General features: G+C 30.7%; 1 non-coding gene and 1 pseudogene across 1 annotated transcript; both read right to left on the bottom strand.

Moving 5' to 3' along the window:
* Window positions 1-1,513: 1,513 nt before the first annotated feature.
* On the bottom strand, window positions 1,514-5,063 carry LOC133825788 (probable linoleate 9S-lipoxygenase 5; annotated as a pseudogene).
* An 8,925-nt stretch (window positions 5,064-13,988) lies between these two features.
* LOC133828426 (small nucleolar RNA R11/Z151) lies at window positions 13,989-14,077 on the bottom strand. Its single transcript, XR_009891037.1, has one exon. It is a non-coding gene; the product is annotated as a small nucleolar RNA R11/Z151 (small nucleolar RNA).
* Window positions 14,078-23,571: the final 9,494 nt, after the last annotated feature.

Raw genomic sequence — 23,571 nt, 5'->3', positions numbered from 1 at the left:
ACTTCTAACTTTCTAAATCCCGTAACTCTAAACTAACCTACAGTAAAATCAACATATCTGGAGCTGTAGGACTCCGATTTAGAATTTATTTATACCGTTAGAAAGCTAATTAAATTATCTACAACTTTTTAGAAATACTATTTTTCAAAATTCATAACATAACTGGGTCAAAAATAGGTCGGAAGTTACATTACCCTAAAGTTACGAAAAATCTATTTAATTATCTAAATCACAAATAAATAAAATTGTGAATCTAAATATCTGAATATCTAAATATCATGCTCCTAACATATTCTGGTGAAGACTAAGTCTTATATTTCCCTTATAATAATTCCTTAATAATCATGCATATGACAAGTGTCCTAATCCTATTGGCTCTATCTAAACCTTAGGTTATAATAATCATCATATTAATAACCAGCAATATTAATCAAACCTTATGTTATAATTAATATTCTTAAACTATAGGTTAAACTTATAAAATCCATAACTATTGCTAGAAGTTTCCAACTAAGTCTCGGCTTGAACCAAAATTCATAGTCATGAACATACTATAACTAATACTAGCTATTACTACTACTACTATTATCTAACTAGCTAAGTAAATTCTGGGACTCTACATGAAGAAGGTGACCTTGGAAGCACATTGAGTCTCATCAACCATTCCAATTAGAATTATCTGTCAAGGTAGAGGATTGTTAATATGACCGTTAATTCTGTTATGACTCTATATTTTAATAGGTCCGTTAAGACCGTTAGAACTCTATGCCTATAAATAGGGTCATTGTAAAGAGACTAAGGTATGTTTTTACTTGTAATAATTGAGATTGTTTCAAAGAGATTAATAAATAGCTTGAGTGTTGCTTCCTGTGGATGTAGGAAGGAGAAATCCTTCTGAATCAGGATTATCTTCATGTGAGAGTGTTGTCATAGATCAAGAGAAATTTGCACAACAGTTATATATGAAAAAAGTTCAAAAATAAAATATTCAAATTCTTATATTTTTTATTTTGAAATAGCCCATGTACAATTATGATCATAATTTTCAGAGCAATAAAGTAAAGGGATTTCTTTGGAAAAAAAATGTTAAAAGATTAACCAATGTCAATGTTATAAAATAAATTACAATTAATATTATGTGAAAAAAAGTACAAAAACAATAAATACATTAAAGTAAATATTTTATTTTAATTGCTTAAATACTAATTTATATAGCTGCTTGACACAGGTTTGAATTCATTGAACAATTTGTAAAGTAAAAGTCTAAATGTCTAATTAATATCAAGTCTAATCTATATCCCAATTTTATGTTTAAGGCATTGAAAGTTGAGAAACGTACAGTTAAAACCATTACAACATTTTTTACTACTTTTTTTAACCAAGGAGTCGAAATGATAACCAAATACTATAATGAGAATTTTCTGTATTGAACTACGAATGTTGACAATTTTGATATGATCAAGAGGCTTGGAACATATCAGACTCAGAATTTCACTTAGAAAGCATTCAAATAAACTTTATTAATTTCACTTAGAATTTTCTGTACTAAATAAGGTTCATACAAGAATAAGCACCACATATGGTGCAAGGCATTTAGTGCTGCAAAAGCACAAAGCCTTGCACACAAATTCATGACACTTAGTCACACAATTATTTCAGGGAAAGCCAGGAAATCAAAGATAAAAAGATAAGGAAAACAACAACAACAACAACATCAATACGATGAGACAAGTTTTAGATTGAGATGCTGTTAGGAATTCCCCTGGCAGTGAGCCCTTGATCACTCTTAGGCATGAGCAAAGCATATGGGAAATTGACTGGGCCAACTCGATTCTTCATATTCGTATCATTATTTCTCGTTGCAATTTTGTCTTCAATTTGAGCAAGTTTGTTTCCAAATCTTTCAAAAGCTTGCAAGGGATCAGCTTCTGAAGTCCAGTCAGGATTTTCTCTCTGACCAAGATAGAGCTCATCTGAAGCATGCCTCGACAAAATCTCAACAAGGGAATTCCCAATAAGGCTCTGGAATTCTGGAGTAACTGACAATAAGAAAGCCTTTTCAGGGTCAGATTTAAGCTGCTCATATTCGGGAGTACCCTCTTCAGGCATGAACCGTCGGCTTAATGTGGGACGGTTTAGAAGGTACCCTTCAAAAGCGTACTGTCCAAAGTTGACAGCTGCATGAAGAGCAGAAGATATCCATATGATTATGGTGCATGACTCAACTAGTTCCTCACGAGTTTGCATTTTTGGCCACCAAGCTTCATCTTTCTTGTCACCATGACCCACTTCCCTAACCTCCTTCCACCATGCCTGAAGCTCTGTGTCGTTTTGGACGGTGGCATCAGTCTTGTAGTAGTAAGAGCAGTACTCTTTAACCCATGAATTGATTGCAGACCAGATCTCTAGCCCATCAACAGCATAAGGATAGTCCTCTATTAGCATACGAAGCCCATGAGGAGAATTTTGATCTTTTATTGCCATTCCTCTGCATAAAGCCTTAGAATATTATATTACTAAAAGGAAAGCATAACAAAAATGTTTTGATTATTAGAAAACATTTATAGAACTCTTTAACCAGCTTAATCTTTTTCCTATTGTCTCCCATTAAAACAATTTTCTCAACGTTGATTTTAACACTGGATATGAATTTCTAATATTTACTTTAGCTTTTATAGTGATTCATAAAACATGATTTTAGCCTAATAGACTTGCCTTTTAAGGAGATCTGCTGGGAATGCTTGCTCAGTAAAATCCCAATCCTTATAAACTATTGCTGACGATTCCATAGCATATTTTCCCTGAAAAAATGCGGTCTCTACAAGGCCATCAGCATTGATAAGAGTCTGCCTAGCAAGTGCATTAATGTTCATAGTATCTCGGTAATGGGGCTGCAATAGTTTGTGGATTGGGTGGAGTGCACTTAGCTGCCTGTTTGTTGCTATCACAAAAGGCTCAATCACAGCATGAGTATTCAACCTATTAACCAACCAAAATTCAAGACAGTAAGAAAAAAAGTTCAAACTGAATCAAACTTAGTTATATAATTAACAACCTTTGATAGTTTCATACCAATGACTATAGACCTGATGGTAGCAACAATCATTTACAGCTACATAAGCTTTAGCTAGCTGCCAAATGGTACCTTCAACACCTTCTTCAGCTGGGGTATATACTTTACTAACTGCACCATGTTCGTCACCATCTGGATGGGGTAGGCTTAATTCAATGGCAACAGGCTTCAATGTGCCGTCATTAGTCAAAAAGAGGAGAGTTCGAGTTGCATAAGCCTTTGTAAAAGTTGTGTTTATCCTCCTCATGTATGGCATAAATGAATCATGGTGATCCAATATAAATAATTTATTTTGATTGAGTGCCTATTAAGTCATAGAATGTGGAATTGCATTAATTGTTCATCCTAAAATTTAAATGAGATATTAATTTATAACTATAAGCTATATTTGTAGCTCTGGTAGAGAAAATCTTGTCAAGAACAGTACCTTATATACAGCGAGCCCCTCCAAGTAATTTTGAATGTGTTCTTCAGTAATTTTGCTAGTGTGATCACCATAAAATTCATGGTCTAGCTTGCTGGTTATATGTCCAAAAATAAAACAAGATTATTTATTTGATATCAATAATAATAATAACAAAATTACTCTAAGGCCGCGAATGAGGACAGGGTGAACACCAGCAACCATTTCTCTTCCAAATTCTTCATCAGTCCTCCATGCAGATTTACTCTCTACAAATCATTGAAACAAATGTGTGTGTGTATATATATTAGAGGAAATAAAGTAGCTACTCAAATAACAGAAGTATAATAGGATATGATTGTATGATACTGAGAAAAAAAAACCAACTTGAAGAAACAATATAATAGGATATGATTGTATAATAAGAAATGAGTAACACCTTTAATAACATCAGGCATAGGGAATTTAAGGAATCCTTCACCGTCTGATCCGAGCAATTCCTTAAACAAGTCAACAGGAACAGCTTTCCTAATATCATCAACTACTGACGTTGGTAGCTTCAATCCTCCTTCATACAAGTCATGTATTTCTTGGAATTTATCAAACTCGTTTTGAGTCTCATCAAAGAAATGTTTAAGCGCAGGTACAATGGCATGAGATAAAGCCTTGATTGCATAAGCAAGAAAATCTGACATCTTCAAGTGACCAACTCGTTCATCTCGTGGAACGTAGATGTCTAAAGATTCAACAGGATCTAGTGGTTTCATAAGATTCACTGGATTCAGCCTACTCTCACTTTTAGAATCTATTAAGCATAACATGAGAAGAAGAAGAAAATTAGTGTTTTGAAAAAGAACAGAAATCCCAAGCTTGCAATACATTTATACTAGCTAATAATTGTAAATAACATCACCTGTTTTGGTGGGCGGTCTGCCAGTTCTTCCTCTACGAGGGTAAGGGAATTCACTATTCCCTCCAAGGATTTTACGAGCAAAGTTTGAACCTTTGTCTGGTTCACCCAAGTCGTTGTACACATCATAGTCATAGACTCTGTCCCACTCTTTGCGCTCTCCTTGTCCATTTCCTCTCAAGTTCTCAAGCTCTTCCCTTCTGTACTTAACCAATGGTGCTGGTGTTGCACTTGGAAGATATGACTACAAAAAATAAACACAGTACACTAGCCTTACTTCTACTGATTCATTCATTTGTACAGAATCTGTAATGAACAAATTTTCATTGAGTAATTTAGCCAAACACATGGAGGGTTTCCTAAAATAAACCACTTACCTTGTTTCTAAAGAAAACACGATCGTAGTTGTATTTGCTGGCAGAGTAAACCCAAGAGTTGCAGATGAAGCGAACGACACCTTCACCAGGAACATCATCAAGGGTAATGGTCTTGAGGAAGAACTCATCGACATGATTGTTCTTGAAAATCACAGCTTCAGGGACTCCAATGGATTCGTCCCAGTCGAAAGTCCCTTTAAACACCGAGTCCCCTGGTAACAAGGTTGCCTGAGAAGTAACCCAGTTCTCCAAGTGAGTTTCTTCACCAACCTTACCCGCTGCAACATAATTTTGAATAATTTAAGTACAATCTTTAGAAATTATGAATAATGTGATTGGCAGCGAAACTTAATGTGTTACCTACCAAAATATTTTATTGCTAGATTGTTTTTTAAAATTATATTCTAATTAGAATTTTAATTTTGTGTTGTAATTTAGAAAATAATAATTTTGCGTTTTATCTGATTTGTGATTTTTTTTCCAAAAACTTAAAATCAAAATCAAAATTTGTTTGTTCTCTCTACTCCTATCATTTGTATCATTGCTTATATTTATTTATTTTTTTTGCCAATTTTTATGACTTGAGTATGTTCCCATTAGTAATAAGGTGTTTATGGAACATTTTATAACATTTATGCACAATTCAAAAATAAGTTGTGCTGGTATTTTTATAGATGACAATGCAATATTGTTATAAATTTAATCAATAATTATTATTAAATTTTAATTTATCAATATAATTAAATTTTACTTAATTAAATCTATTGATAAATCAAAATTTAATATTATACAACCTATGTATATAAAATATATAAAATTAAAATAATATTCAAATTCAGTTGTTCCAATCACATATTCAGTTTATGTTATATTTTTAAATTTAATACCAATCACAGATTCATTTTTTTAAAACTCAAAAACAGTTTACTGACATTGAACCAATCACATTTTCAAAAACATGATTTTAGTCACTAAATTCAGATTTTCTTTTTAGAATCTCACTTTTCAAAAATACAGTTTTCTAATCCCGAACCAATCAGACCCTTAAACGTTCTGAAATCACGATTCAAATAACTTATTTCCACTACAACAAAATAGACATTTAATGGCTATATGGGGGAGACATTGTAGACATTTAATGTCTCCCCCTAGGGGAGACGTTGTTGCAGGAGCCATCTAAAGTGGCCATATGACGTCTCCCAGGGGGAGACGTTGGATGTCTACAAAGTCTCCCCATGGGAGACGTTGTAGGTACCTATGACGTCTCCCATGGAGAGACTTTGTAGACATTCAATGACTCATATAACAAGTCATCATTGGTTTTTGTATTTTTTTTTTTTAAAATTAAATAATTATTTTCAGTATATTAATTAATAAAATTAAATATATTAATTTTTTTTTTAAATAGAATTAAATATATTAATTAAAAAATCTAAATTATATGCAAATTTAAATTTTAAATTTTCATTAATAAAACTGAAATGTGTATCTAATATGTTTTTGCTAGCTAAATATACAAAATTGTAATATTTGTTGTTAAACATACAAAATTAACAAATATTACAGTAGTTAGCTAGACATATAGTAAAGATAGAAAAAATAAATAATAAAAACCTATTTTTTGGGACGATGACTTTGAACTATCAGCACCATATCGTTCGCCCGCTGTTGTCGCATTTCATTAATCTGTGCTGGTATATATGGCGGAGTGTTCAACTACAAAAAATATAAAGTACAATATATTATTTAATTATTATTATTTGATTATATCTACTTTAATAATAAATAAACTGTAAACTTTTTATAAATTTATATATATACATACCTCTTTCTTTAAGTAACGTCTAGGTCTATCCATATCTTTTCCTATGTATATGAAAAATTAAACAATAAAACTATATAAGCATACGGAAAATTGGCCAGCATTTCCCTTATATTAGTAACCTAAACATCTGTCAATCTAATCAAATAAGCACAACACAGTACAAATATAATAATATAATACATAATTCTAGACAAAATCGAGCAGCATTTCCCCTATAATAGTGATCTAACCATCTGTGAACAATAAGTCAAACAAATCAAACAACACACAATAAGTTTCTTCCTTATAGCTCCGCAGCACATAAACATATTTTCCAGAACCTACTTCACTAAAACACACAATTCTCAACCTTCTGTTTTCACTGCAACACACAATTTTAATCTCAGAACCTACTTCACTATGGATGAATATTTAAGATATTCAAACTCTTCTAACAAAAGTTTAATAATACTAAAACAAGAAATAAGATAATGTAATTACCTCTTGCAATTAATAGTCCTTGATAGCAAATTTACTTCACTTTTGCAATGCGCGCACTATGTTATTAATTAAATAATAAAAGATTAGTAAATCAATAAAAAAATATATAACTATATATAAATAACCTACTTAAATGTTAATAAAGATTACAAATATATATATATATATAATTTTCTAATTAAATAATAATATAAATTTAAAAAATTATAAACATATTAACTTGAATTATTATTTAGTATGTAAAATTAAAAAAAAAAAAAATTTAGACAAAGTTATTAAATACATTTTAGCAAAACATATATACATATATATACTTAACAAACATTAAAAATATATAATTTTTGGAATAAATAGTAAATAAAAATTTATAAATAGTAAATAATGTGGTAACATGTTAAAATTAAACAATGTAATATCTCAAATATACATAAAAAATATTTTTCATACTTTAAACTAATATTTCTAATAAAACCCACAAAAACTATAAAAAAAATAAGCACAAAAACAATTTGTTCAACCATTATAACTACAATACATTGTTTAATCTTGAAATCATACCTCAAATATGCTTTAAATCCACTTTGATGAGCCAAAAATCATCCAAAACCGCAACTATTATAAACCCTAAAATCTCAATATCAATCCCTTAATATTTAGAGAAAATAAGCATAAAAATTATCCTAACTATTATACAACACTTATAAATGATAAAATCATACCTCAAATGGAATTTTATGGCCTAAAATTGGCCAAAATCGTCAAAGAGAACCCGAAAAATTGCCTGAAAACGCCTCATCTCCGCCTCTCTGTTTCGTGCGTATGCTCTCGGGGAAGAAGAAGAAAAAGGGCTAAGTAATATAGTAGGGGAGGCCTTTAACGTCTCCCATGGGAAGACGTGCCTAGCCTCTAACGTCTCCCCTTGGGAGACGTCCGATGTGGCACGTCTTCCCAGGGGAGACGTTAGAGGCTAGGCACGTCTTCCCAGGGGAGACGTTAAAAGTCTTCCCTTATTTATATTCGGCCTAATTTCTGATATTTAAAAAAAATTAAAAAATTATATCATATTTTTAAGTATAACGTCTCCCACCACTTTTGATGACTTACCTAGCTAGTCATCAACAAAAACTTTTAATGACTTACACCTCTAGACTTTAAATATCACTTAATACTTTTAATGACTTACACCATTGGTGTAAGTCATTATAGAGAGTCATTAAATGTCAATTTTATTGTAGTGTTTATTTGTTTATGTTTTTGTGTGCTTGTTAATTTGTATACACTTTGAATCCTGATTAATTTCAGCATTATTAATTATTAGGTCAAATTACACAACGTGAGACAATATGTAGAATTGTAGATTTGCGAACAGTTTTTGGCGCGATTTTTTTATGACCACGTACATTGTAGTTATTTAGAGTATCTGCAAATTTTCAGAAAGTTTCGAATAGTTTACAATAGTACCAAAAACTAAGTTTAATCATATTGTTGCACGCGTGACTAATTTTTTTTATGTGTGTGGAAAACAACATATTTGAATCTAGTTTTCGGTACTGTAAACTATTCGAAATTTTTTGAAAATTTGCAGGATGCTCTAATCAACTACAATATGCACGGTCATAAAAAAAAATCGTGCCGAAAACTATTTACGAGTCGAGAACACTGAAGAGCCCTACCTGTAAGACTTAAATTGAAGGCTGTGTGCTAGTAATTTAGAAAATAACATTATATTGTATCTTAATGATGCTATACATTAGTTCAGAATATAATGACACTACAAGTACAACCGCCCTTATATATTGAATCGTAAATTGTGAAACTAATAACAAGCTACTAAATTAATAATTCCCTTATATATATATATATATGATTTTATTTATGATCGTATATATTGTAACTATTTAAAACATTTTGTAAATTTTCAGAAAATTCTGAATAGTTTACAGTACCGAAAACTAGGTTCAAACATATTGATTTCCACGCGCATAAAAAAAAATAGTCACGCGTGCAACAACATGTTTGAAACAAGTTTTCGGTACCGTAAACTATTCGGAATTTTCTGAAAATCGCGCTGATACTCTAAATAGCTATAATATACACGGTCATAAAAAAATTCACATCGAAAACTGTTTAAAGGTCGAGAACACTGAGAGCCCCACCAGTAGGACTTAAAGTAAAGTATGTACAGGAGAATTCTCGTATAAATATATATATATATAGTCTATAAATTGTGTATTATAAATGTACTTACCAACTTGACCACTAACGAGCTGTAGAGAAACTCCATTGCCTACGAATTCGACTAAACGATCCAAAATAGCAGAGCCTGCGTTAACTGAAGTAGCCAAAGGATTGAACTCTAACACGTTTTTTTTGGCCAGCACTACCGAACCATTTATCTTTTTTCCATGGTCACCACCAGTCAGTGCGTCCACCACTATGCTCAACATCTTCATATGTAATTAAACAACTCTTCAAGGATCAATAACAATTTAATAATTCAATATATACCTATTAATTAACTAAGAAGACTACAAAAATGTTAGTAGTAGTTAATAGAACACTGGTATAAATGGATGGTATATATAGGGAAGCCATGCATCCAGAGTAGTGGATAATATTGGATAAGATCAATACGTGGTCAATTTTGATACCATTTCTAGAAATATTATTTAGGGTATATAGTATATACACATAAAAGCACATGTTAAAGTCGTTTTAGCATGAAAATTTTGATTTTGAAGGCCCATCGAATGATTGCTTGATGGTGCTTGATGCCAACTCGATAAGGCCTTCAAAATCAAGATTTTCATGAAAAAACGGTTTTGTTCGATGGTGGTTCGATGATACTCAATGGTGTTTGATGCGATTCTTGCCAGAAACATAACTTTTCACTTGGGTATCCGTTTGGAGTGTTTTTTTTTTGTATTTTTTTAAGATCTACACATTTTACATACTCATAGACATATTTGTGAAGGGTAAAACTTGAAAACATACAAAAACATGTCTTAAACATGAGTTATGTTTGCATTTTTATATTTTTTTTTACAAGTGTTACACTTCAAAAATGTACATATGAGCATGTCAAACGTGTAGATCTTGAAAAAAATGCTCAAAATAAAAAAAAATCACCCCAATCTGTAGTAACCGATGTTACATTTCTCTTAGACCTCTTTATTTATGTGATTATAGGTTGTCTTTATTTTATAGAATAGATTTAACTTAAGTTGTGGTGATAGAATAATGTTTAATTTTTGAAATATTTAGTGGTTATGATTAGTATAGTTTTGTGATATTAGTAGCCTTGTTTGTGGAAAATGGGTGATTGCGTAAGAATAAATTAATTATGGTATTATTAAGAATTGTCATGGATCGAGTCTACATAAAGCCCTCAAAGGGGTCTGTAGTCCCTTCGAAGTTTGGAGCGTGCTGCTTGCGGAACCTCTCATAAACTGGCTCCATGTGTTGTACTAGATACGGCGCGTAGTTCGCCACTGGCCATCCCCCATATGGACCAACTTGTTGGGGTGCTGAGGCCATTTGCTGTTGTTGCGGCTGCGGCTGAGGCGGAGGCTGAGTCTGGGGCTAAGCCTGTTGTCGTTGCTGCTGCAAAAGTTCCTCGACTTGTTGTCACAGTCTGGCGATCTCCGCAGTGTTGTCAACTGGCGGTGCCGGCGCGTTGCGGTTGGCAGTAGCACGCACTCCCCTTCTGCGAACTGGAGGGGCTTCATTGTTCACTGGAACAGCGTTGGAGGCGTTTCCGTTGGTGCGTGCAGATCTTCGGAGCGACATCGTAGCAGAGTTCTAACAGTTGAAAGAAACATGTTAGAACTTTACCTAATGGGTTCTAAGGCAAAAACTTATTCTAAAACAAACATATCTCGAACTTATTGATTATGACTTCTTATGATAAATTATACAAGTCTTCTTTATTATTATAGTGGGTTTCTATACTTAGAAAAACAAGCCATCTTTATTTTCTAAGTGTGTTTCTAATCATCCTATATGACTTAATTCTCAGGCTCGAAACTCATATTTGTTCCAAAGTTAACCATATTGAGGGAGGGCTGGGATCAGTAAAATCGTTCCCACTACTATGGCCCCCTAACTCTCAATATAGAAACTTGGTCCATTGATTTGTATCCACCCTCACCGAACTTAGTCATTATTTATTTTATTTATTATCTATTATGATTGCAAAATAAAAAAATCAAACTCATACATGATAACAAAATAACATGATATTAATTTGAAAAAAAAGAGTTTTCACTTATTACAACCATAAAACAAACAATAAATAAAATAATAACGAAAATAACTATTCTAAAAATCAGGATCTTCTACATCCGATCCTTCATCTAGCATACCATCATCTAGTTCTTCATAATCTTCATTATCATGTGCCTCAAAATGTCCTTGAGGAAGGTTCGTAAAAATCCTATGTTTTTGCTCATTTGTAAACTGAAATTCTAATTTTGAGGTGAACCTAATTAAGAGAAAGTAATATCGCATTGCTGCTGGCAGTTCATCCCCATCATCTATTGTTTCCCATATCTCCTCTAAGGCTTCAATTACGGGATGAAAATCTCTAAATAGTCTAATTATTAAAACATACTACTCCGTTGCTCTTATCATGATTTGCTTAGGCTCTTGAAGGTGACCTATTTCTCTGTGGAACAAAAACAGTCTCCGAGTGATTCTCTCTAGTGTTCCTACGGTGTTTCTTGGTTATCTTATTCTCTTTAAAGCCTTAATGGCTCGGATATCCTCATAGGTTAATGCTCCACTCATACTTAATTGAAAACATAAATGCTAAAATCATTAGCTATACTTATAAGTATAATAACTATAACTTAAATACTTACTTGGCGGTCAGATTCGGAGCTTTGAGTGTGTGTATCGAGGAGAACTTCATGCGAACGAACCGTTTGCTCTGATACCAACTGTAATGACCCAACTACTCTAGACTTTGGACCATTAACGACAACTATACATAGACACTAGTTTTTAATAAAACTTACAAGTGAAATAATAATTACTTCATTAAAACTTGTAAAACAAATGTTAAACTACATAAAATTTAAAGTAGGATATGGGATCACATTGTTTAAAACAAAACATAACTTTGACATAATGAAAACTGAATTAAAACTTATTACAATCAATTGGGAAAAATACATAGAAAACCATATTCAAAGAGACTTCATCCTCCACTACTACAAAAAAGGATTTTTAGGACTAGCATTGCGAGTCCTAAAAAAGTTTTTAGGATTCGCGGGGCGCGAGTCCTCTATTTGAGAGCCTTAAAAACTAAGGTTTTTTAGGACTCGCATTGCGAGTCCTAAAAAACTGTTTTTAGGACTCGCGTTGCGAGTCCTAAAAGAATGTTTTAAGGACTCACGTTGCGAGTCCTAAAAAGTCTGGTTGAGTGCCTTTAATTAAGTTTTTAGGACTCGCATTGCGAGTCCTAAAAGAACATTTTTAGGACTTGCAACGCGAGTCCTAAAAAATCTGGTTGAGTGTCTTTAATTAAGTTTTTAGGACTCCCATTGCGAGTCCTAAAAAATCTGGTGCGAGTCCTAAAAAATCTGGTTAAGTATCTTTAATTAAGTTTTTAGGACTCCCATTGCGAGTCCTAAAAGAATGTTTTTAGGACTCGCAACGCGAGTCCTAAAAAATCTGGTGCGAGTCCTAAAAAATCTGGTTAAGTGTCTTTAATTAAGTTTTTAAGACTCCCATTGCGAGTCCTAAATGCGAGTCCTAAAAAATCTGGTTGAGTGTTTTAAGTAATTTTTTAGGACTCGCTTTGCATGCCCTTAAATGTAAATTTTTTTTTAAAAAAAAATGCAGCTACAATTTTCATTTTGATTTAGAAAAAATATATCCCTTTGAGTGTCCAAAATGTATTATATATGTTAGATTTCTAAAATTTCAAAAGAAAATACAACAAAATAATTTTTTATTAATTACTCAAAAATATCATTTCAGTATTTAGTCTACTCGGATTACAAAATCATATTACATGATAGTTTATACTACAATCAAATTTTATCATCACCAAATATTAAACAAGAAATGTATACAATGTTAGTGAAATAAATTTTTTATTCTAAAAACTTCAACTGTCAATGTTGAAGAAATGCATCTCAATATAGTATTGCGCCAAAGAAATGCTCTCAATATAGACCTGCACATTATAAAAAAGTTATTTAATTATAAATATATTATAATTCAAACTTATAAATAAGTAGACGCACAACAATTATAAACTCCACTAAAGTCTAATACTAAAGCAATTTGAGAATAAACATATACACATTACTTCGTTTGATCAAAGAAAAACATAATTATCAAATCAATTACTAGTTCTATGTTATATAAAATCCACAATAACAAGAACTACTACAAAAGACTCCAGCAATCAAAACCATCACACAAGAAAAAGAGACTGACAATTTATTCTTCCTTATGATTTAAATTATTTATATGGTTTGTTTTAGATTTATATAGCGTACTATATATATATATATATGTATTTATATGTACGTATAAATTGAAAATTATATATTTAGAGAGATACCATGGGAGAGGTGAGTTACCGTGAGTGTAAGAGGGAGAGAGAGAGATCAAACCCAGCTGTTCCCAAAGCCCCAACAGCGTACATCGATCCCGAGATACTAAAACACTAAAACGGGATATTAAATATAATGACATAAGTTATTGCAACTTACCATAATTGGTATACTACAACGAAAATCACTCATCTAATCTAATCTCTTTTTTTGTTTATTAAAGAGTACCCTGTAAAAAAACTCATATATACTAAGAATTTTTTTTTTTTTTTGCATGAAAATGCAACTTTTCAAAAGAAACATTATTTTTTATTAGACATTGTTTTTCTGTTAAAATTCTATTAATAAAAAAGGTCTTTTAGTGTGTGTAACATTAAAATCATTGACTATAAAATCTCACCGAAATCCGCTAAGATAATTAATGTTATCATCATAAGCCTAATTTTAATAATAAAAGATGTAAATGTTCAAAATAAGATTCTAGAAATATGCCCAGATAAGAAACTCTAGTCAACAAAAATAGCATCATCAGCATAAATTTTTATCAATTCTCTAAAGACCAACAGTAAATTTCTATCAGCAAAAATAGCTTTAATTAAAGACCAACAGTAAATTTGAGAGCTATGCTCAGACTCAAACATAAAACTTTAACATCAACTCATCATCAAGGCTCAAAAATATATTTAATCCCCAATATCAAACAAGAATAACAAATATCGTCATATATAATTATAACTACTAATAATTGCACTAATATTTGATTAATTAATTTATAAAATGAACTAAAAATAGTAATATAATCTTATCCACATTTGACTTTTTTGTTTATTTTTTTTAAAGAATTAACAATTGACTGAAATTGAATAATTACTATTTGGTTAGGTTAATGTACCTAGGTGACATTATTAATTAGATTATCAAAGTGAGTATGTAAGGGAAAATCACAAAAAAAAATTGTTGGAGAAACTGTAACATTTCTCTGAAAATGTTTCATGAAGAATTGTAATGATTCATGAATGGGTGCCAATTTAATGTTTCATGAAGTAGTGTAATGATTCATGAATAGGTGCTAAGATAGCTCATGAAACAATGTAATGTTTCATGAAAGAATGTGTTGGTTCATGAATAGGTATCAAAACATCTATAAATACCTCAGGTTTCACAGATTTCATATCTCCTTTTGTTTGTTCAATATTTTGCTGGATATTAGCCTACAAGTCTGTTGTATTTTGGTAGTAATATTACTCATACAAAACTCTTAATAACCTTTGAGAAGTGAGGCCAAATACAACCTTAAAGGAAGGTGTCCATGCCTCTAACCCATTTTTTAGTTTTCATTCTTTCTTGTCTCCTACACTACATACTCCTCTTACATTTTTAACAATTGAAAAGATAAAGTTAATAATGCCCGACCCGTCCAATTTTGGTTTTGATCTCCACATAAAGTTTTGCCCTCCTAGTATATTTATATATGTGTATATATAAGTCCCTGACTAGTCTAGTCTCAAATAAAAAATATTTAGGTAAACAAAATGAGTCAAGAACAAGAAAAGGCAAGAGTTGGAGGAGTAAGAATAGAGAAGTCTTGTGGAACCAAAAAAATAAAAAAAAAAACAGAGCATATTATTTTTTTATATAAATTTTATCTCAAAATGATGTTAAACACTCTAATTTTCTCTCCAAGAATATTTTTTTGTTTTTAATAATAAAAAACAATTTTTGAGTATACTATGCCAAACATTCCTTCCTTGATGTTCTTCTACAGTTTTGGAGACTTATATGTGTGATTAATAATGCCTTAAATTAAAACATAAAGTAATATATGTACTGAATATATTTATATATATAGTGGTCCAAACGCTCCCAACTTTATTTTTTTTTCAGTTTTCACCAATTCATGAATAAAAAAAAGTATACATGCATGAACTGAGATGATAATGATATGTCTAATAAAATCATGATAATAATAACTCAGAATAATTTCCCTAAAAAAAAACTTAATTAGTATATAAAATATAAGATTCTGAGTTAGAGTAATATATACTTCTAACTCTAACCTCTCGATCGTTCGTGGAAAATTCTGGGAATCTCCACACATGTGACCATTATTAATTAATTACATATTATTCTCTCTCACTTTCGTGTCAATTTTAAAAGTAAAATTCTTTAAAAGTTTCACCAAGTTACTTTCCTTTTTCGTTTCAAAGCTTATTATTTATGTTCTTATAATTAGTCAACACTCGATAGAAAAATTTTGAGGCTTTCCTGGAAACATCGTTTGTAGAATCATGGTTGACACACATATATATATATATGTGTGTGTGTGTAGATATAGTGAATGAAAACAAATGGAGCAGTGATTGAAAATAAATCTATATGCAATAATTCTTGTTGATTGATCATGTAATTAGAGTTGTTTTGTTTGGTTCTAAGTAAAATATACAAAATAATTCAATATATATTCTCATATCATTCTTGTTTTGTTTGGAGAAAAGATAGAAAAAGTTCTCATTAGTGCACAAGAGACTATATAAAGCTCAAGAACCCAAAACGGAAATAACAATCCATCACATGGCTATTGTAACAAAGTTAGTTAAGCAACCACGACTGGCTAACTAAAACTCATGGACTCTCTTGAACACATTTCGGATGATACTCATGATCATAAATTTGCTAAAAACAATTTAAATCAAAAATTGGTGTTTACAAAAGAGACAAAGAAAGGCCTTGGGCTTGCATGAGGAACCAATGGATAAAAAAGAAGAGCTTAAGGCTTTGTATAAGTGGAAGACTGGAAGTAGGTACTGTTAGGCGCAAAAATATCCGGCTTGGCCCAAATATGCGCAAAGGTGCTATGCAAGAAAATTGTAGAACATGCATAAATTACTATAATGATATAATCACACAATATAATCACATTTTGCACTGAAAATAGAAGAAAAAGATAAAAGCCAACATGTCACCATCTATAAAAAATCGGACAACATATCCCCTAATTTACTAGTCTAGCCATCTGTCACATTCAACACCAACATGTAAAACAAATCAAACAACACACAAGTTTTCATCCATATATCACCGCAGCATACAAAATTCTCAGAACCTACTTCACTAAGACATGCAAGTTCTCAATCTTCCGTTATCACCGCAGCACACAGAATTCTCAGAACCTACTTCACTACGGATGAATATCTAAGATATTCAAACTCCACTAAAGTAATACAATATCATTCAAAATTATAAAATATTGAAAATTAAAAAAAAAATCAAATACAACATATCTCTTGCAATTAGCTACCAATCCAATGCTTTAAGATCAATCAAAATATGAACCTATTCATTTTAATCAACATTGTAAAAAAAGAAAAAGGTAAAATATTGACATTTGATTTTAAAAAGTTCACATAAGTATTGCAATGCCAAAATTACCCTAATCTCATAACTTTTTCTTTTTAATCAACATCCTAATGTTAACTAATTATTTATTTTCATATTATAAAAAGTCATGAAGTTGACCATATGTATACATGAAAATTCTTTGCAAGTCACATTAACTAAAATTGAAAAATGAAAATCAATACCAAACAATTGCTATTTATTTTTTATTTGTAATGACCTTTATTATTTGTCTAAAATGTGTCATCCTAATTTTATCAAAAAACAAAAGAACTAAAAAAATTGTTTGACAAAAATCTAAAACTCCAAACCTATGGTTTTTTTTTAAAAAAAAAAGATAATCTATAAATTTTAAATGAAGAAATACTAAGAAACACTCATTTATTTCAGTTATAGTTAGAAAATTGCACATGGGTATTGATATTTGTTTTTTTTAATCATATTTTAATTTTTTAAATCAAAAGTATATTTATTTGTATATTAAAACTATAAATTATATTAATACCCTATATTATCTATAAGTTAAAATTTGAAATTATAATATTATCAATTACAAAATATTTATAAATAGCATACATATATATTTATAAGATAAAGTATTTATTTAAAAAATGTCAAATTTTAATAATTTTATAACAAAAAAAATAAAAGTCAATAAATAAGAAAAATGGCATACATACAAGTTAGTGTAATGAGATGGAATAAATAAATACAAAATTCTCTCTACAAGAGAATATTTTGTCTAATTTTTAATTAAAATAATTCCATAAATTACTGAATATCTAAGATTAAGTTTAGAATTTGATATATTATTAGGGTATTAAAATTATTACTACATTAATATAATCTATAATGCAATATTTATTATATATATATGTATATATTTATACACTCTAAAACTAAAAAAAAAACTGCTCCTATATATATTTATTTATTATACATATATTTAAAAAAAATATTTTAAAAAACTACTGCTATAATGTAATATTTAAAAAAATATTAAAACCAAAGATATACCTGAACCGAGCCCTTCGACGAGCACCAGCGCCGCCAAGAGCCAAGGCTGTCCAGATGCCGTGCCGCCGCCGAGAACCATCGCCGCCGCTGCAACCAGTTGGAGAACCCGCGACGCTGGAGCTGAGAACCCACGACGCCGGAGAACCAGTCGGAGAACCCGCGACGCTAGAGCTGAGAACCCACGGGCCGACGCTTGCTACTCACCTCGCCTCCTCCGTCGCCGTTCACCACCCAAGCCGCCTCACCACCCAAGTCGTCGTTCAACGTGGTGACTCCCCCTCCAACAAGCTTGCCGAAGCTTATACAGTACAAACCCCAAATGTGAGAGCTTTATTTTGTGTGTGCTGAAAAATTTGTACAAACCTAATTTAATCCCCAAATGTGAGAGCTGAAAATTTTGAATTCCACCCAATTTCGAAAAAAGTAAGTTTTTATGTGTCCTTTTTACTAACAATTTTAAGGACTTGCTTTGGGAGTCCTAAAAGAGTATTAAGGACTCTCAAAGCAAGTCCTTAAAATTATTGAGTAAAAAAACACTTATTTTTTATCTCAAATTTTTTTTTAGGACTCTTATATTTTTTTAGGACACTCATTGTGAGTCCTAAATTGTGTTTTTTTAAGACTCTCAATGAGTGTCCTTAAAAACTCAACAAACATTTTTAAGGACTTGCATTTATGTGCATGTCCTAAAAAAGAGTCCCCTAAAAGGTATTTTGTAGTAGTGCTCGAATCGAACTCTCGGTCCATTGACTCCATTCCGCCTCAATACACATCCCAAGCTTCCAAGAACCTTTCCCACCACCAAAGCTATTTTCCTGCACATATACACAAAAAGGAATGAGCCTAATGCCCAGCACGGAAAATCTAACACATAAATCATATACATAATATTCATATTAACATATACTAAAACGTATCATAACATATGTCACATATACTATAATGGTCATTATTACTTGGGGTCCCATAAACAAAACAAGTCATATGCCCATTAGATTTGTGGGGCTTGCTAGCTAAGCAAGTCATATGCCCATAAATTTATTGGGGCTTGTTAGTTGTACAGGTCATATGCCCAAGTCTACAATCATACATATCATAACACATAATCATAAGATAACATTTATCATAACATATAAATCATATAACATAACATATAAAATCCTATCCTATTTTCCTTACCAAAAGTACCGGGATATGTGAACAGGTTTGGGACTTTGGAACACTCCTAAAAACCATCAATGACAGGGTGAGTATATTGAAGAAAAAGGAATGAAAAGAATGGACGAACTATACCATCAAGAATATACTTACCAAAAACCTTATGTTTCAAGATCTTAGATTTCCTATCCAAAAATAGGAAGCTATAAGAACTTTAAGGAAAACAATACAAAAATGTTTATACTAGAGTTTTGGAATACCTTGAATGCTTCTATGACCGATCTAAACCTTGAACCGAAATGTACTATAAACCTTACTTCCCAAGTGTTTGGTAAGCTTATAATTCCCAACCCAAGTGTTTATACTCTCAAAAATAACCTAGCAGCTTGCAGCTTCTGAACTTAGCTTGATGAATGAATAAATGGCTGGGTACTAGGTCCTATTTATAGAGTTCAAGAATGAAAAGATCTTCTTTTAACTTGAATAAAATAATGGCTTTTTAAGTGAAAAATATTTGAATTATCGTTCAGCAGAGGCTGAAGACTCGTTCAGAATGATGCTGGACTTATCAAGAGGTTAGGGATTTAGATGAGAACGTTTTCAAAAACTTTCAAAAACATACCAAAGGAGCCGATATATCGCCCCTTGTAGGCGATATATCGCCTGGGCCAGCATGCCCGAGGTGATCGTGCCCAGTTTCATGTTTTTCGTATCCCCGTACTGCGATATATCACCCCCTATAGCTGCGATATATCGGCATACGCTGAATATTTAAACACGAAATTGCACATTTTCAGCCTAATTTGAATCGAGTAAACAGTATTGACTGAGTCCTCTAACGTTTTCAAAGCTGCTTACAGACCCTAGGATATTCAAATATTGATCTTAATAAACCTATTCCTCAAAAATACTTATTTATCATTAAACATACACATGACAAGTGCTACTATCTTATTGGGTCTATCTAAACCTTATAATATAATAAATATTATCATCAATATCAGTCATATTAATCAAGCCTTAGGTTAAAATTAATATTCTTAAACTATAGGTTAAACTTAGAAAATCTACAAGTGTTACTACGAGTGTCCAATTAAATCCCGGTCTGAACCAAAATCCACAGTCATAAAAATACTACTACTATTACTATTATAGTACTATCTAACTAGCTAAGTAAAGTTCTTGGACTCTACAGTTTTGCATTTGTCATTTTTTTCAAGATTTACATTTCTCAAATGTGTATATACACATCTCAAACGTGTAGATCTTGAAAAAATGCCCAAAAAAAAATCACCCCGAACGGACACCCGAGTGAAAAATTACGTATCTTGTAAGAATCACTTCGAACACCATCGAATCACTATCGAGCAACATCGATTTTTTCATGAAAATCTTGATTTTGAAGGCCACATTAAGCTTGCATCGAGCACCATTGAACCACCATCAAACCACGTCGATTTTCTGCAGATTTCAAAGTTTTAAATATGAAAAAATTGCAAAAAAAAAAACTAAAAAATTATGCCAAAATATGTTCAAAATGTAGTATTTTAGTGTCCTAAGTGAGGTATACTTGCCGTTACATTGATTTCTATTATATTTTACCTTACTCATGAGTTTTTTTTTCTAGAGAGGGAGTAGAGAGGAATGAGTTGAGGGAGAGAGAGGGAAGAGAGAAGAGGAAGTGAATGAGAAAAATTATGAGAGAGATATTTTGGGTATTGTCAAAAGAATTAGTATTTTTTTGAAATGATTCAAACGAATAGCATTTTTTTTACTTATAACCCGTCATCATAAAAGCTCAAATTTCCCTATTATTATTATTATTATCTTTATATTTATATAAATGAGAGTTTTGAAGAAATGATGTGGCGTCCTCTCCTTCTATTCTTCTATTTTCCCTAATTTGTAGCTTTTTCTAATTTTATGTCTAACATTTATTTAAAAATATATATTTAATTAACAATTATAAAGCATTTCTATAGTCTTACAAACTATTGTGAGTGTTATACATTTAGGCTATAAATAAAGTATTATTCGTTTACATTAATTTGTCCAAATATTAGTAATTTTTTTCCTATATGAAATATTTATTTAAATGAGAGCTTCAAGGATATGAGTTGTTATCATTTCCTTCTATTTGCTCTAATTTGTTTTTTTTTCTTCTAATTTTTTCATTTAAAGAAATAATTAATTAATACTTAAAAAATTCTTTAATAGTTCTTGCTCTAATTTGTTATTTTTTCTAATTTTTTATTTAAAAAAATAATTAACCGTTAAATTTTTTTTATAGTTCCACGTGATTTACAAACTATTGTGAGTTGAGTATTATACATTTAGAATATAAATAAAATACCCTTCATTCACATTGATTTATCAAAATATTAGTATTTTTTTTCTTATATAAATGATTGATTAACTCAATACTGCTAAAGTAGTTATATTTTTGTTGAGTTCATCAAATATATATCCATATTTAATACATTATTTATATATTTAATTTTTGCAGTATATATTTTATATAATTTAAATTTATAAAGTTTGTATTATATATTGAATTTTTTTACATAATATATCTCTATATAAATATATTTGATTTAGGGAGAATATTTATGTAAAAAAAATAATATTATTATAAATATATATAAAAAATAATAATACTATTATTATTCTAGAGATATATTTTCTTTTATATATGAAAAAGAAGAAGAAATCTAAGCCTATATATGTATAATAAGTCGGCCAAGCTCTAGCGGTACGAAAAACTCCTCGGGCCAAATGAAGGAATTTGCTTGGATGTTGTTTTTATTATTTACTGAAATTGTACCATATGAGTATCTATATATTTTCTTTTAAGATTAGAAGTTTTCTCGCATCCGAATCTGACAAACCCAAATTTGCATATAAAGTAGAAAAGAATACAAAACAAAAAAAATAAACTTTAACTTATTATGTATTCATTGTTATTTGTGTACTTTTAGGGGGTGTTTGATACGGGTAAAGTAAAAGTAGGAATGAGAATCTAAATATTTTTCTATGTTTGGTTCAAATTTGAAGAGGTTAAAGTTAATAATTTGTGTGAGCCTCACATGTATTTTAAAAGTAAAGTGAACATTTTTGTATACAAGAGTTTAATATTACCTTCATTCTAAGTCCATCTACACTTTTCAAGATAACTCAACTACTCAAAACAAACGTATTAGTTAAGAAATGTAAGGACATCATTATTCTATTATCATTTCTTGTAAATTCTTTCTGAACCATGGATTGCTGAAGCAAATTGTTGTGCCCAGCTTTGGAAGCATAAAATTGCTGAATATAAAAGGTTTTGGTCTTGCTAATTTGCTATGCTCTATGGACATTATTTCTTTGCCCTATTGGAAAAGCTTGTGATGAAAGGAAGACACATTTTAATTGATTGTTTCTTTTAACCAATGCCAATCTTGTGATTGTTCTTTTTGATATCACCAGCGTTTGATTCAGTTAACAAAAAATGAATAATAGTAGTATGGTACCATGTTCGTGTTTGGAGCTATAATAACTCAAAGAAAAATGACGAATAAATGAACTAGATAGAAATTAATTTTAAACAGTAATTTTAGTACATACTGTTCCTCTAATGTACACTAACAAGCAAAAATTAAAGAGGAAAAAAATTTAAAAAAAAAATGAAAGGGGAAAAAAAAGAAAGAAAGAAAGAAAAAAAAAAGTGGAGTGACAAGACTTAATACCAAGTCTTTTCCTTCCGACATTGTTGAAGTCTTTAACTAATCGATGTTGGATATTGTGAAACTGATTAGTTGAAGTCTCTTATCGAATCATCCATGTTGTCCGTAAGCATTTTAGCGAAGATGAAAAATAGACATGTAAGACCCAATATGAAGAAGCATCAAAATTTATAGAGGGAAAGTGAGTGAAGGACAATATAATGGCCCTACCCTTCCTTCATTTACAGCAAAAGGGTTTATGCAAAATTACCTACCTTAATGCTAAATTAGGATTTAAGGCCATACCTCTAGAATGTGGTGTATCGGAGAATAAAGAAAAGCCAAAAATTAATAATGAAATTAAATTCCTTTATATATAGTAAAAGCAATCTCACAAGCATAAAGGTTTATAATATAATAAACAAGCGAGAGAAGAGGCACTCTACATCTAACAGGAATATTTGATCTATCTCATGACCATATCTTAAAACAAAAGCATGCAATTATGTATTAGGTTTGTCAGATACATATCCTAAAAAAATATCAGTTTCATGTAGCTTTTGCTTCTCATATAACTAAACTAAATGGTTGAATAAAATCTAAAACAGTAGCCGATCGAACATAAGTGCGAGAAATACAAATAATTAAAGCGAGATGGA

Source organism: Humulus lupulus, chromosome 3 (assembly GCF_963169125.1).
Source record: "Humulus lupulus chromosome 3, drHumLupu1.1, whole genome shotgun sequence".
NCBI classification, from domain to species: Eukaryota; Viridiplantae; Streptophyta; class Magnoliopsida; order Rosales; family Cannabaceae; genus Humulus; species Humulus lupulus.
This window is presented reverse-complemented; position numbering and strand designations above follow the sequence as displayed.